This window comes from Pogoniulus pusillus, chromosome 38, assembly GCF_015220805.1.
Source record: "Pogoniulus pusillus isolate bPogPus1 chromosome 38, bPogPus1.pri, whole genome shotgun sequence".
NCBI classification, from domain to species: domain Eukaryota; kingdom Metazoa; phylum Chordata; class Aves; order Piciformes; family Lybiidae; genus Pogoniulus; species Pogoniulus pusillus.
The window spans coordinates 5,950,256-5,956,266 of NC_087301.1; positions in this window are offsets into that span (position 1 = coordinate 5,950,256).

Consider the following 6,011-nt stretch of genomic DNA (forward strand, 5'->3'; position numbering starts at 1 on the left):
ATGTGGCACCAGCTTGGAGACCAGGAGGTGGTGCAGGACAGTGCCAGTAAGAGTCACTGCAAGAGTTTAGCTCTGGCTAAAGGCAGATGCTGTGCTTAACAAAAAAAACCAATTCAAGCCCTGGCTCAGCTCTCCAGAGAGCAAAGTTCAGGCTTGGAGCAGTGTCAATAACGATCTGCAAGTGAAAAACAAGGCTTGGGGCTTGCATAGTGATGCTGCTGCACTGCACTGCAGAGCACACAGCTCTTGCTTCTCAGGGGGGCTTGCTTCTTGTGGAGAGCTGCAGGGTCTATGGCTCTGCTCTTGTCCTCCCCCAGCTGGTGCATTTTGTCCTGGCTGCTGCCCTGCTTTGGGTGCTGCCCTGCTTTGGGTGCTGCCCTGCTTTGGGTGCTGCCCTGCTTTGGCTGCTGCCCTGCTTTGGCTGCTGCCCTGCCTTGGGTGCTGCCCTGCCTTGGGTGCTGCCCTGCTTTGGCTGCTGCCCTGCCTTGGATGCTGCCCTGCCTTGGCTGCTGCCCTGCTTTGGCTGCTGCCCTGCCTTGGGTGCTGCCCTGCCGTGGCTGCTGCCCTGCTTTGGGCGCTGCCCTGCTTTGGGCGCTGCCCTGCTTTGGGTGCAGCCCTGCTTTGGGTGCAGCCCTGCTTTGGGTGCTGCCCTGCCTTGGCTGCTGACCTCCCTGAGTGCTGCCCTGCTTTGGGTACAGCCCTGCCTTGCCTGCTGCCCTGCCTTGGGTGCTTCCCTGCCTTGCCTGCTGCCCTGCCTTGCCTGCTGCCCTGCCTTGGGTGCTTCCCTGTCTTGGGTGCTGCCCTGCCTTGCCTGCTGCCCTGCCTTGCCTGCTGCCCTGCCTTGCCTGCTGCCCTGCCTTGCCTGCTGCCCTGCCTTGTATGCTGACCTCCCTGAGTGCTGGCCTGTTTGGGTGCTGACCTGCTTTGGGTGTTGACCTGCCTTGAGTGCTGACCTGCTTTGGGTGCTCACCTACCTTGGTGCAGTAGTTTGTCCACAACAGATGAGGACAAGGCTGTGGTGATCTGGTGTGGTTTTTAGGGACTTGCATTAACCTTAACTGGTGCCTGGAGGAGGCTACCAGAGAGTTGGGAACAGGTTGGCCAGGGAGGTTGTGGAGCAGAGAGAGGGAGGGTGAGGAGACACTGGCACAGGTTGCCCAGGGAGGTTGTGGAGCACAGAGAGGGAGGGTGAGGAGACACTGGCACAGGTTGGCCAGGGAGGTTGTGGAGCACAGAAGCACAGAATGTGATCAAAGCTCACATTCTGTGCTTCTGTGCTCCACAACCTCCCTGGAGGTGCTCAAGGCCAGGCTGGATGAGCCCTTGAGCAACCTGGGGCTGGTAAGAAGTGTCCCTACCCATGGCAGGAGGTTGGCACTGGCTGAGCTCTAAGTTCCCTTCCAACCCATCCTTTCAAAGCTCAGGACTTAGACACTTCAATGTGGATGGAGCTGATCAGCTACTGCCAGAGCTTCACCACCTGCTCCACATCAGGGCTGCAGAGAAATAGCTGAAGTCTGATGGCCTTTTCTTAGCTGGAGAACCTTCCAGAGCCCATGGATGGGACATATCAGGTCCTGAAAGCCAACCAGGATGCTTTAAATGAAAGAAGACTCTTCCTATTCTCTCCATCTTTCTGCCTGGTGCTTTTTGCTCTGCTAACAAAGGCCCTTGGGACCTTTGAGTGTTGGCAATCAGCTTGGTAAAATTCACCTGCATTGCAAGAGTCTCTCTGCTGCCTTTTCTCCTTCTTTTATTTCCTCCCCCTATTTCCCCCCCCCCCCCAACTTCCCTGTTATTTTTTCTCACAGCTTGGCAGCCTGTGGGCATCTGTAATTAAAGTTCATTGTGATTGCTTGGTGAGGCAGCAGCCCCCCTGCTGCTGTGGCTTCAGGGTGCCTCTGGCTCACATAGGCTGCTGCCTTCGAGCCCCAGTGGGGACATGGGACTGACAAAACTGCCCACAGCCCCATGCCAGCATCCTCTGGTACAGCTTGTCTTGGAGCACAGGAGAGTGTCTCCTGCTCCTCTGCCTGCTCACAGAGGAGGGTGAGGGAAAGCTGGCAGGTAGGAGGGACAGGATGCTCTGGGCAGGGCTCTGCAGGCTTCTGGGTTCCAGGTCTTTGGTTTCATAGAATCATGGAATCAAGGAGGACTATGAGAAAGGTGGGGAGGGACCCTGTAGGGTGTCAGGTAGTGATAATGGACCCAAGCTAGAGGAGGGGAATCCTAGAATCAGGCAGGTTGGAAGAGAGCTCCAAGCTCAGCCAGCCCAACCTAGCACCCAGCCCTGCCCAACCAACCAGACCATGGCACTAAGTGCCCCAGCCAGGCTTGGCTGCAACACCTCCAGCCACAGCCACTCCACCACCTCCCTGGGCAGCCCATTCCAATGCCAATCACTCTCTCTGACAGCAACTTCCTAACAACATCCAGCCTAGACCTGCCCTGGCACAACCTGAGGCTGTGTCCCCTTCTTCTGTCCCTGGCTGCCTGGCAGCAGAGCCCAACCCCACCTGGCTACAGCCTCCCTGCAGGCAGCTGCAGGCAGCAATGAGCTCTGCCCTGAGCCTCTTCTGCTGCAGGCTGCACCCCCCCAGCTCCCTCAGCCTCTCCTCACAGGGCTGTGCTCCAGGCCCCTCCCCAGCCTTGCTGCCCTTCTCCAAACACCTGCCAGCACCTCAACAGCTCTCTGCAATGGAGGAGCCCAGAACTGGACACAGCACTCCAGGGGTGGCCTGAGCAGTGCTGAGCACAGGGGCAGGAGAACCTCCCTTGTCCTGCTGCCCACACTGTTTTGTGTGGGATAGAAAAGAGCAGAATGAAGCAGAGCAGCAGGGCCCAGCTGGGAGCTGCACACAGGTACCAGCAGGCAGAAGAAGCCCTGGGAGTGGAAGGTGGAATTGCAGGTGAGGAACTGTGGAGCCCTCGGAAAGGCTGAATCACAGTGAGGCAGCAGAGCTGCTCTGGGGCACTGCCAGTGACAGCTCCGGGGATGGATGTCCCCAGGGCACAGTCTGTGTCTGACAGGCTGGCAGGCAAAGCTTGGGCTGTGCTGAGGTGTTCAGAGCCCACAGTGAGTCCCACGGGAAGCTTCCTGCTGCAGCCAGGGAACGGCAGCTGCAAAGAGCTCTTCTGGGGCTCTTGGAGAGCTCTGCACGTTGCAGCTAGGTCAGAACTCAACCATGGTCTTCCTCACCCTGCACTCAGGGAGCAGCAGCTGCAAAGGGCTCTGCACATTGCAGCTAGGTCAGAACTCAGCTATGGTCTTCCTCACCCTGCAGCCAGGGAACAGCAGCTGCAAAGGGCTCTGCACGTTGCAGCTAGATCAGACCTCAGCCATGGTCTTCCTCACCCTGCACTCAGGGAGCAGCAGCTGCAAAGAGCTCTTCTGGGGCTCTTGGAGAGCTCTGCAGATTGCAGCTAGATCAGAACTCAACCATGGTCTTCCTCACCCTGCACTCAGGGAGCAGCATCTGCAAAGAGCTCTTCTGGGGCTCTTGGAGAGCTCTGCAGGTTGCAGCTAGGTCAGAACTCAACCATGGTCTTCCTCACCCTGCACTCAGGCAGCAGCAGCTGCAAAGGGCTCTGCAGGTTGCAGCTAGGTCAGAACTCAACCATGGTCTTCCTCACCCTGCACTCAGGCAGCAGCAGCTGCAAAGGGCTCTGCAGGTTGCAGCTAGGTCAGAACTCAACCATGGTCTTCCTCACCCTGCTCTCAGGGAGCAACAGCTGCAAAGGGCTCTGCACATTGCAGCTAGATCAGACCTCAACCATGGTCTTCCTCACCCTGCACTCAGGGAGCAGCAGCTGCAAAGAGCTCTTCTGGGGCTCTTGGAGAGCTCTGCACGTTGCAGCTAGGTCAGAACTCAACCATGGTCTTCCTCACCCTGCACTCAGGCAGCAGCAGCTGCAAAGGACTCTGCACATTGCAGCTAGATCAGACCTCAACCATGGTCTTCCTCACCCTGTGCTCTTGGAACATCATCTGCCCAGAGCTCTGCAGATTGAAGTTAGATCAGAACTAAACCATGGTCTTCCTCACTCTGCACCCAGACAATATCATCTACAAAGGGCTCTTGGGGAGCTCTGCTGATGGCTGCTAGAGCAGAACTCAGTCATACTCTTCCTCACCCTGCACCCAAGCAGCATCATCTGCCCAGAGCTCTGCTGGCCACTGCTAGAGCAGAACTCAGTCATACTCTTCCTCACCCTGCCCCCAGGCAGCATCATCTGCCCAGAGCTCTGCTGGCCACTGCTAGAGCAGAACTCAGTCATACTCTTCCTCACCCTGCCCCCAGGCAGCAGCATCTGCCCAGAGCTCTGCAGATCACTGCTAGAGCAGAACTCAGTCATACTCTTCCTCACCCTGCCCCCAGGCAGCATCATCTGCCCAGAGCTCTGCTGGCCACTGCTAGAGCAGAACTCAGTCATACTCTTCCTCACCCTGCCCCCAGGGAACAGCAGCTGCAAAGGTCTCTTCTAGGGTCCTTGGACAGCTCTGCAGAGGGCTGCTAGAGCAGAACTCAGTCATGCTCTGCCTCACCCTGCCTGGCCTCCAATGGCAGCAGCTTCTTCCCTCAACTGCCTCTTTAGCAACCCACACCCAGCCCAGCAAGCCTCAGGTTTGTGTTTCCCTGTGAGGATGAACTCCTCGTGGTGCAGGACCTGCTTGGGCAGGAGAGCAGTCAGTGGTCAACCTGTTCAGTGAACAGACTGCTTCAGCACCAATCTGTTCCCTGCCTGCCTGCTCTGTGCCTGAACGTACCCAGCCACCTAACAAAGCTTGCTCACCCTTCCCTGGCTTGCCAACATCATCCTGAACCCTCCCCTCTGCCATGCCTTGCACAGAGGGCACTCTGCAACCTCTTTCCCCCCCCCCCACTCCCTGAGTGAGATTCAGAAGCTACCTGGCTCCTCTTTGCAGTTAGGGAAGTAATTACTTGATGCAATATAATTTGCTTAAAACCATGACAGTTTTAACTATAGGCTCAGGCTAAATGACTGCTCAGCCAGACAGCTGGGGAAATTCACCCTGTAATAAGACTGCAGCAATGTAAACAGGCCCAGCCCATTTAGGGCTCTGAGTTAATATAGATGTCAAATACTTCTTTCAGTACCTCTAAATCCCCCCCTCACTCCCCCCCAAACTATCCTCCTTTCTAAGTGTATTTCTGCTCTGTCTCCTCCTCCATCACCTAAACCCACAACACATTTCTGTCCTAACTCCCTGGACTTGATTAGCTTTGAATGGAAATGAAGCTGAGAGCAAAACATCTTCTGGGTGGTGGAGCTGCTGCAAGGCAATACAGAACCAGGCAGAGGCTCAGCAGACACTTCCCACTCCCATGGGATAAGTCAGAGCTGAGTTTGTGCAGGTTGGAGAAGGGAAGGCTGAGGGGAGAGCTTATGGCCATGGAGCAGTGCACAAAGGGCTGCCAGGAGGATGGAGACTCCCTTTGAGAAGGGAGAAGACAAGGGGTGATGGGGACAAGTTGCAAGCATGCCCTGGAATCCTAGAATCAAGCAGGTTGGCAGAGAGCTCCAAGCTCAGCCAGCCCAACCTAGCACCCAGCCCCAACCAACCAGACCATGGCACTAAGTGCCCCAGCCAGGCTTGGCTGCAACACCTCCAGCCACAGCCACTCCACCACCTCCCTGGGCAGCCCATTCCAATGCCAATCACTCTCTCTGACAACAACTTCCTCCTCACATCCAGCCTGAACCTGCCCTGGCACAGCTTGAGACTGTGTCCCCTTCTTCTGCTGTTGGTTGCCTGGCAGCAGAGCCCAACCCCACCTGGCAAGAACTTCCTCCTAACATCACATCCTGAGCACAAGCAAAGTGTTCAGCATCCAAAGAGGCTGAGTGCTGACACCACAGAGCCACAAGGCTTGGAAGGCATCCTGCAGGCAGCAGGGACAGCTCCAGCTGGAGCAGGCTGCACAGGGACAGAGCAAGGCTGAGCTTGGCTGGCTGCAGGGATGTGGCCTCAAGCACAGCCCTGGGCA